The following is a 10,428-nucleotide window of genomic DNA, read 5'->3' as shown; positions in this document are numbered from 1 at the left end:
AGTGGGATTTGTAGTAATTATTCCATAGAATTTCATCTGCAGGAACTTCAGACACAATAGCTGAAGTTCAGGCTACGATCTTACGACAGCAGCACAGGACAGCATTCAGGATACAGCAGTTTTGACTACTGGCCTGCTGCGCAACAGGAAGCAAATGATTTTATCTTCTTATACTTCTTTCCTTCTTGCAATATTGCAAATGGGATGATGCTCTTCTGCAGCACAGTCTGCAGGTGAGAGCACTATATAACAGCTAGGCATAGAAGAGCGATTGCAAATAAATTAATTTTTAATATTTTGGTTTTAATTTTTTTGGGGAAAAAGAGCATTTTCTACAGAACTGCTTCTTGTTATAGAAAGCGTGTGTGCTTCATTAATCAATCCTCAAATGTAAGACCAGCCAGAAAAGATACAGTGCTCAGTAGCACAGTAGGATTTCCCTGAACTGATTCCTCTTTGAGCTAGTTTGTCTTAGAAAAACATGTTCATGAGTTCTCTTCAAAAAAGAAAAAGGATAGAGTGAACTTAATCCCTTCAACTTAAGCTATTTTCTGTTTCTCTCATGATAAAAGTCTATCACTTAGAAATTCCAGAAGAGTAAATAGGCTCATATCCAGCAGTCTTGGAGTTCTTTAGTCACTGCTGCCTTTGCCTCTCCCAAGTGCATGGTGTTTGTATCCCCAGCTAGCAGCGCTGACTCATTTCCTTACTAAGTTGGCTGTGTTCCTTCCACATCGCTGTCAAAGGCCACAACATTTCATACCGTAGTTGTATTCTTTTCCCAGTGAACAGCCTTTTTTCTGAGCCTGCAACACAACTAGCGCTGCGGAGCGTAGTTTTAAACTCTTAATCTACAAATGATGACGATTTGCAGAAAAAACTGGCAGATACTACTGAGTCAGTCCCAAGTCATAGGCTCTTCATGACTTTGAAACAGCACTTCAGGATTACAAGCAAACCCCAGATAATTCAGTGTAAAGAAGATTATGTTTCTGCCAAAAAGAGTGCAACTAATAGATCCAGCTTTTCTAAAACCCAGCTGTAGAGAGATGATATTGCTTCCTTATGTGTCTCAAATTGATCTATTTTCAGGTCCTCCAGGAAAGTGCCATGCTGTGCTCTGCATTCCTGTCTTGCTCTAGTACCTCTCACCCTCTGTACTCGCATTTTTTCCCCCTGCTTGTGGTTGCTGTTACCAGCGTGGTGCTATAATCGTTGTAGGCTTAAAAGACAAGAGTATTTTGCCCCTGGGAATAAGACTGTGCCTCCAGCTTCTGCTTGTAATAAGAGGGCCTATGTTTTGCAACTCTGAAGGGCAGAGTAAACTGGACAAGGATATTTGCTTGAAAACTGGCAAAGCACATGGACAAAGTGCGAGCTGTTTGATAATGCCTTATCCAAATACTTCAGCTCATCTTCATGTAGGTCAGTATTTCTTTCTAGTTCAGCTTTTATTGAATTTGGTCACAACAAAAGCACATAACTGCTTTCCACTCTTGTTCTACATACGGCGTGATGGAGCAATGTGTTTTCATACGTGCAGAATTAGAGCTCTTCCTCCCGTGTAAATGCAAGGAAAGCTGCTTGACTTATATTTAGATGGTCTGGCTGTGCTCCTTTGGCAGACAAGGGAAAGAGAACGTACGCTGGACCCTGCTGTCAAAACTCCGGTAGGTACCTGAGCACCACTCCTTTCGGCTAAAAAAAAGAACCCAACCCTGATATAACAGAGTGAGCAAAACGAACACTTGCTATGGCAGTGCAGATTGATTCAGACGGCACAGCTGTTTATTCCTGACAAGCCGTTGTGCTTTTCAGGCAGGGGAAAGCCAATCTGGAGAATATTGGCATCACAGTGGCAGCATACTGGAGCCTCAGAATTGGTGTTCCTTGAGCAGCAAAACTAACAAAGCCTGTTTTTTCTATAGCTGTGTCTCAGGTCCCTCTACACCCACAACTGCGATAGTCATAGCTCTCGGCCCTGCCTCGCGCACCCCCAGCGCTCCCACCCCATCTCCTTGCAGCACCCCGCTCTCCCTGCTTCATCAGCTCTGCCCGCTCCCCAGCGCCGTGCGCGAGGGGCCGCACGTCCCTGGGGCTATCAGCCAGCCGGCAGGACGGGCAGGACACCGTGCTTGCGCCAAAGGCCGGTCCTCTGAGAAGGGAAACCGTTCTGATCTGCTCCTCTACCCAGCCACTGATTTTTGCAAAACTTTTAAAATTAAGTCAGTCTTTGAGACCTTTTTCTCTCATCAAATTTAGATGGAGTTCGCCAGTTGATTGCAAGGCTATTTGGCAGGAAGCGATGGTGGTGTGTGGGAGTCAGAGGACACCGTGATTGTGAAAGTCCTCTGTCCTTGGGAAACAAGGGTAAAAACTGAGGGCATGTGATAAGCCCGCAATCTGTGCTATAATCAACAGTGTCACCTCAACAAATTGGTAAAGTGGTCCGGAAAAAAAGAAGATGAAATCCAATGTAGACAAGTGCGAGGCGCTACATTTAAGCAGGAAGAGTTGACAGCTCAAATGCTGGATGGGGAACGCCGACCTGCTAATGTAGAAAAGAACCGTGAGGTTGTAGCATAGCAAAGGCCAAACATTGGTCAGCTCCATAACATGAAATGGACTGCAGCCTGTATGATTCATGAGCTAACGCTGCTGTCCTCCTGGAAGTGGTACGACTGGAGTACCACATTCGGCTTTCCTTCCTATCTTTCTTCAACAGCAGTGCTAAACGGACAGAAACCAGATGGATGCAATCAGAGGTCCAGAAAACATGACAGTAAGACAAGAGTTAAAGAATTAGGATCCTTTAAAGAGTGAGAGGTGATGTGATAACAATACCTGAGTATGTAAAAGAGGATGGAAATAATGTATAATCATGCTTGAGAACATAAGCATTAAGGACCTCAAAATGATGCATCTTGATTAATATCCATATTATTCTAGTGGAGAACCTGCTTTAAGTAAACAAGACCTTTCTCATTATTTTTTAGCCTGACAGTTAGAAATACTAGTTTTTCTCTCAAGTTATTTTGGTCATAGAAACATGGTACCCATCTTATTTTCATTAAACAGACTTGCAGTAACTATTTTCCAAAATGCTAACATGCTACAATATGGCCATGCAGAGCCAGCCTACATTATACATACACATCTCCTATACGGCCTGTTTCTTTGATCTCTTTTAGCTGTCCGGAGCCTGCTGATTTAAATAAGAGCTATGGATCTTGGAGGACATGGATAGTGTGTTTTCTGGGTCTACTTCTAGAAAGGCATATTTTGGCTTTAGGCTACTGAAAGGGTACATGTAATGTTTGGATTCCTTTATATCTGACAGCTTCCCTCCACGAACTGACCGCGTTAGACATAGGAGCTGACAGGGAGTTACGAAAACATGTGGTCTTTCCAACTGAGAAAGAGGGAGGACGAGCTGCTTGTTTCAGAAATATTTGTTCAGCTGTTACTGGAGTGGGGCCAGTCAAAGTTACTGTTCACAGTATAAAGTGTGCTGCTCTCCATTTATCTTTGGAAGATAACAAAACACGATAAAGAACCCATTCTTTGGGACAGCTTTGACAGGAATTGCAGAGGAACGAAGATGAGTTAATCCAGACTGAGAGAACCATTTGGGACGCGCCTTACGAGCAGGCGTGGTTGCGTTTGCGCGGCCGCGCTCTGCGTAGCCCACGGGAGCTCACCCTGCCGCGGGCCGTGCGCGGGGCAGCGACCCCGGGCGCAGCCGGGACCAAGGCAGCACGGAAGCTCCTTGCGCGCTGCAGCGCGTCCTCGGCCGGCGTCCGAGGGAAGGAGCAACGTCACTCACGCAACGCTTTCTTTCAAGAGGTTTTGAATGAGCAGGCAAAGCAAATTTGTGGAAACTCGCTCAGATTTCAGCAGCATAATCTCAAGATATCAGTGGACCGAGTGGACGGCATGAGGAGCAAATTCCCCTACACAGAATACACACTATGTTAGAGCAGAACCACTTTCTGGAGAGGAGCACACAAAATACTGCTTGAGGTAGCACGTGCCCGTGGCAGGAATGTGAAAGAAACGTAAATGTTTCTCCCAGGACAAAAGTTTTGTACGAGAAAGTCTCCCCAGTGTCTTTTGACAAGTTTCTTCCCCCACCTGAAATATCTTGAAAATGTATATGCGTCAGGAGACTTTTATTTGTTTTTAGGACATAACATTTCTCTTCATTTTGAACAGGACAGAAATCCTAGAAATTGCCATATGACAAAGAAACAGTCATTTATGTAATGCACATTCAGGACCTTGAACTCTACTGCCTTTTTCCTGTGTTTGCTGTCCCAAGATAGCCTTTCCAGTGATTTTCACGTGTCAAAGAAGTCACGCTTTGGCTCTCTTTTTTTTCTAAAATCTTGCGTGCTGTAACTAGTGCATGAAGCTGGCAGATACCACTAGCCTCAATGCAAAAGCCACAGTATCTGCTCAAGCATAAAGTGTGTCTCATCACCTTTAATTCCTTCCCCTGCCCGTGTTATTTGCCCCATAGTTAGCCAAAAGAGGGGAAAAAAGAAACTGTTCTCCTATTGTTCAAATCCTCTCTTTTTTAAATTTTGTGGGACCGTGTGGACACAAGCGGGACTGATTCACTTTTAGTGTATATCCAGTGAGCAGAGGGGTCTGAGCTGAGGATGTGTGTGTGCTCTTTGGGTTCAGAGCAGCTTGATCAGACAACAACAGCGAGATTTTTTTTTTCCGAGATGAATGCATAGGTATGTCCTCCTCCACAAATAACAAGTTCTGAAGTTATCCAGTTCTGCTTTGCTAACTGAGACTAGGTTTTCAGTAAAGAAATGGTAGCTTGACTTAACTTGGGTACTAACTTAGGTTACCAGTTCAAGTTCAGGGCTATAGAGGAAAGTAAGGTGTCATTTCATTAGGTAAAATCTAAACGTTTGTCTTCTCTCAGTGGAACAGAGCGAACAGAAGAGACCAACGACAAGAGCTGGATGGTCAACAGAAAGCTGTAACTTCAGGCCGATTTCATGTTGCTCTCTGCTGTTGCCCCTGCTGTCCCGTTGGCATTCCCCAGTCAGCCCCAGGGACGTGGTTCAGACAGGTATCAGAGCACTAGAGGAAAGGGAAGCGCTAGAAGATCGTATTAACAACCTCAGCACTTTCTGGCATTTGTAAGTCCTCTTAAATGCAATAAAGAAAATTAAAGTACAGATCGGCATCCTCCTCAACCCTCGCCACGTGCCTCCGCATCCGTGGAGGTCCAAACTGTGAAAGCAGCATCTGTGTGTCAGGGCAGGTGATCTCTGGGTTTATGCGTTTCCAGTGCATCCCCCATTTGGTGTGGATAACTTCGTATTCGTTGACAAATCTGACGCCAGAAAAGAGGCATCTGGAGGAGCTTTGTTGGGCTGTTGCCACGCAGATGAGAAGCAGCATTTTGCATCGGTAGCACTTCAGCGCTGCGGGTTGTCCGTGGTGTTCAGGGACTCGCCTTGGGGTGCCGCCCAGCGAGACGGCCGGCGCAGCGGCAGGTGTCACGTCTGGAGTAACAACGCGGGTACGGGTAGCTCACTTCAGTAGCGTTGGCTGCAATTTTTACCATGCATTTTTATTCCGCTAACTTTGCTTACATATATGAAAGTGGAAAAAAAAAAAAGGAACCACGAGTTTCTCAAGACGGTTCTGAGGAAGCGATACGGGGCATTATTGGAGGTATTTGAGGGTGAGTCAGCAGTTATTATCTTGCCTCATACTGAAGGGAAACACCAGAAATTTGGCTATAACCACAAAGAAGTAAGATGGGGAGAATAAACGGATCGTGGGAGCCTTTGGACGAACGCTGGCTGGAAGTGCAAAAGCCAGGTCCGGCGGCAGCGCGTGGCCGAGGGCAGCAGAGCACAGGAGGAAGCCGGGGAGGGAGGCAGGACTGCAGACACGGCCGTAAGCGAAGGTTTCTCCGACACCTGGAGAAGAGCGCGGTGGAGGGCTCAGGCTGGGATGACAGAAGAGTATAAAACGTGAAGGAAGCGGAAAGCGCTGCAGCCTGCGAGGAGCGCGAGGCAGACACCGGTGCTGCAGAACGAGATTCAGGGGTTTCCTGCGATCAGCTCTCTTCTAGCCGTTACTCAAATCTCTGCCCCCCTCAGGCTTTTATTTTATTCGAGGGAACTTCCCATCCTTCCCTGCTTCCTCACCCCCAGATCATCAACCGTCGCTGGTCACGCTGCAGAAAACTGGCTCTGGGTCTTACTCCCGCCTCTGAAGCGACCTGGAGCGGGACCGGGCCTGTGTCGCCCTAGTGACAGCGACCGAAGGGCTGATCACCTGGGTCGCTTGTGTCCTGGGCCTGCTGAACGAGGAGGCCCGCCAATCCACTCGTTCAGAAAATCTCAGTCATTTACCGCTGAAAACTGAAGAAGTGGGGTGAAGAAGCAACACCTGTTTGTACTTTTCAGGAAAAGGCGCGACCTGCCAGGCGAAGACCTGGAAGCGCCTAACCGCAGCCGTGCTGAAGAGCTGCGGGGGTTGCTCGGGGAGGAGCTGCGAGGAACAGCCCGCGCAGCGGAGGAGGCGAGCGGAGCGCCTGCAGCCCCCTGCGCAGGGCCGAGGCGGCAGGTCGCCTGCGCTAGCGACAACACCAGCCCAGCACGTCTCTGCAGCCCACCCCGGGCATTCGATCCCCCGCGACCGAAAGCGCCTTTCAGGAAACCCTGGAAGCAGCGTCCTCTGCCTCCCGAGCAGGCTGCCCCGCGGAGGCCGGGGCGGGGGGCTGCCCTGCTCCTGCGGGAAGAGGGGCACCAGCACCCGCTCCAGCCCTGCCGCGTGGAGGGGACAAGGAGGCAGCAGGCATCCCGCTGCCGGGACTGGGGAGCGCAGCCGCAGCAAAACCTATCAGAGACCCTCGTTACCTCCAGCTGGGGCTTCTAACCTTGGCTTTTAAACCTCTCAGCCCTCGTTAGCTGCATTAAGCAATCACCCTCTCCCAAGGCTTCAGATAGGTCTCGTGTTATCACCCTCTCCTGCCTGCTTCAGCTGCTGGAGGAAGGTGCCTGTTCCCCCCCGCCCCGGGACTAGGAAGCACCTCAGTCTGCAGGCACCGAGGGCACCACGGCGTGGGCATCCCCCAGGAGCAACGCAGCCCTGCGCGTGCGCTAAGGCAAGTAAAGCTTGCTCGAGGGTGCCTCAGACCCAGGAAAAACACAGAGTGTTTTGCAAATGTTTTGAGGGCTTTCCTGTGCTGCTAAAAGCTGATGTGAGCGGCAGAGCTGTATGGCAGGAGAAGGCCTGCTGGCCAGTGCGCTGCCGCTGCCGTGGGGTTTCTGCGCGGCCCCCGAGCAGCAGGGAGCGCGACCGGCCCCTTGGTGCCTTGCCAGAGGAAATGCTATTTTGAGGCCGAGCCGGCGCGCGTGACTCAGCAGCTCGCGCGCCAGCATCTCGCTGAGGCCTCTCCCAGAGCGCTGCAGGAGCTGCCGTCACATGTCTCCTAGTTACGCTTCTCCCCTTCTTGCTTTATCTGTGATTGTGTGGCAAATCTATTAATGCATTACTCATTAATAACAAGCATCGGAGTGCGTCGCATGCTCAGTGCAGCGCGAGGACTCTGCTGACTGGACGCAGTGGTCGCTAGCGATGTTCCCGTTGCATGCAGTTGTTTGCAGCACCCTCCAAGATACTGATTCTTGTGAGGGAATTTGGTGTGAATGAAAGAGAGCTGGAACTCATGAAATATAACCAAGATGGGGGCAGCTCACTGGTATTGCACCACAGGGCTTTGCCACTGCACGCGCGGGTCGGAGGACTGCTCACCTCTCCCAACGCAGAAGGTGTAACCTGTGTGCGCGTCCCGGGCTGGGGCTCCAGCTGCAGGCGCGCGTCTGACAGTGATGATAGGAAAACGCTGTGGTAAGAGGTGAGCTGTAAGGCTGGAAACTTGAGATGACCGTGTTAAGTGTGAGCATAAAATAACGAAAAAGGTAGGATTCAACCACATTAAAACATGGGATGGGCGTGGGGGAGCTTATCGTGCCGTTTAAAACGCAGCCAGGAGTGCATTGCTATAAACACCAGCTATAAATATCACCTTGGGAATGCGCCTGGCGCTCCCCTGGCGCGACAGAAATGCAGCCTCGTGAGCGGCGGGCGCCGTTCGGCCTCCCTTTCCCACGGAAATCTTCACCAGAACGGGAAAGGAAAGGCAGCCCATGTGACGGACACCTCGGCGCTTCGTAAAGCCCCTGCGCCGGCCGGCGCGGGAGTGCTCTGCGGCTCCCTGCCTTCCCCCCGGGAAGCCTCGTCCCCTGCGCGGGGCCAAGGCTAGTGGAAATCTCAAGGCCGATTTCCAGCACCTGAGAAAGCAAGCGCCTTCCCCTGCAGGAAGGTCTCGTGGTGCTCCCTTTGCAGGGAGGGGGAGGTGGGAAAACCTGACCCGGTAACTGAGCCCTCTGCAAAAGCCAAGGGCGGTTGGCGCTGGGGGTCGGCACGCACTCCCTGCGGCTCTGCAGAGCCGGTCCCTAGTCCGGGGCTAGAGCAGGTCTCCAACGGGGCCACGCAACTAGACGTGGGCCCGGCCGAACTGGGGGAAACAGCCCCGGAGAAGAGAGAAACCGCGGGTCTCGCTCAAGTGCTTGAACGTTCTTGGCAAAAACAATGAAAAAAGCTAACGGCAGCAAAAGAAAGCACGCGCCAGAATGTATTTTAGGAAAGCCAAAATATTGAGCTTATCTGAAAAAAAGAAACATTCTCTAAACAAAAGTAACTCTGTAAAGTAAAAGATTAAAATGTTTTCTAAATGTCAAACCCCAAGCGTTGTGGTTTTGGGTCCCCCCCCCCCCCCCCCAAGTGAAGAGGAAAACCTATTTATTTTGGTTGAAGCTGTTCAGGGATTTAGCCCAAATTCACAACAAAACTCCTTTAACACTGTAGTCCTAGCCTGCTGGTTTGTATTTTTGGAGGTATAACAGTATATGAAAACCAGACGGTACGGATAAATATTAACCACAGCAAGGAAGTAAGGAACAAGAGCCCTGCAGGCGTGAGCCGCTCGCCCTTGGGCGCAGGCGAAGGGGCGCCCGCGGCCGGGGCCCCCGGGCCGGCTCAGCGCTTCCCGGGCAAGGTCGGGCGCTGGCGGCGAGGTGCGAGGGGGCGGCAGGTCGTGTGAGATTCGGCTGTCTCTGGTAAAGCAGGGCCCACCTTAGGTCAAGGCTAGGTGGATAAAGCCTACCCTGTCAGTCAATGGAGCGGGGCAAGAAAGTGTGTGTGAGATGTGTTAAAAGAAATCGGCAATAACGGGGTATTAGAGTGAAAGGGCACCGGGAGCTGCTGGCTTAACACGCAATAATTAGCAACTTAAAATGAAAGCTTTTTCTGGATTCTCGCAGTTTTTTTCTTCCCTCTCCTTTCCCCCCTCCACCAGGCACAAGGAAAGCGGAGGGAAACCCGGAAAGCCCGGGGGCCCCCGGCCTGTCCGCTGCGAGGGGCGGCGAGGTCCGGTCCGGTCCGCTCGGCGCTGCCCGGCGCGGAGGCTCCGGCAGGCACCTCCCGCCGCTCCTGGTGCCGTGCTGTGTGCTGGTTCAGATGTCTCCCTGTTTTAGTCCTGGGAAGCTGACAGAGGGCATTTAACTTTCACTGTCTTTTTGCGGGGGAAAGAATTAACATGGACTGAAACTGCTGTGTTCGTTCCTTAAGAAATTCTTTACACAGCGGAACGTCATCGGACGCTCTGGGCAGCACCAAAGGATGTGTTGAACAGATCTGTGGCTATCTAGAGCATTTGTAATGGCGATAAGATTTTACAGCACCTTGCAGTTACCTTTTAGCTAAGCTCCTCTTGAAACTCCTGGGTGATGGTGGCCTTTATGTCCCCCCCAAGTTTCGTAACTTCCTTGCTAACACATACTGTGCTTTTACATGGAGATATTACTTGCTTTTACTTGCTTTTGTCTTCTCCTTCTATCTAAAACATCTGGACATGCAGGTGTCCATGCCTGGAAAAACAAATACCTTTTGAAAATAGGCTCTGGAATAACTTCACCTGGATAATACTGTTTAAATCAAATTCTGCACAGCGCTACTGACCCTCCATCATCTAAAAGGTGAAACAACCTTCCCTTCACTACCTATGTTGTATTTCAGACTATGAAAGCTTTTATTATTAAAAGGAGAAGGATGTGAACATAAATGTTGGAACCTGCAAATCTCATAAGGCTACTGATCTGAGGCTTAAACCCTTATTGTCTTCAGGTAAATTTTCCCTTCAAACTACTAATATATGCAGCAAGCACTTCACACAGTCCTGAATAGGTTCTCTGTATGGACTACTGCCTTTAGGAATAAGAAGGAAGAAAAAAAACATTGCTTGTCTTATTAATAAGTATTATCAGAGTGACAGGTACAGCTGATCGGAATAAAAATCCACTTTTCAGACGGCAAACTTCTGAT

The sequence above is a fragment of the Dromaius novaehollandiae genome, chromosome 7 (genome assembly GCF_036370855.1).
Source record: "Dromaius novaehollandiae isolate bDroNov1 chromosome 7, bDroNov1.hap1, whole genome shotgun sequence".
NCBI classification, from domain to species: domain Eukaryota; kingdom Metazoa; phylum Chordata; class Aves; order Casuariiformes; family Dromaiidae; genus Dromaius; species Dromaius novaehollandiae.
The sequence above is the reverse complement of the archived record's forward strand: the minus strand, read 5'-3'. Positions refer to the sequence as shown.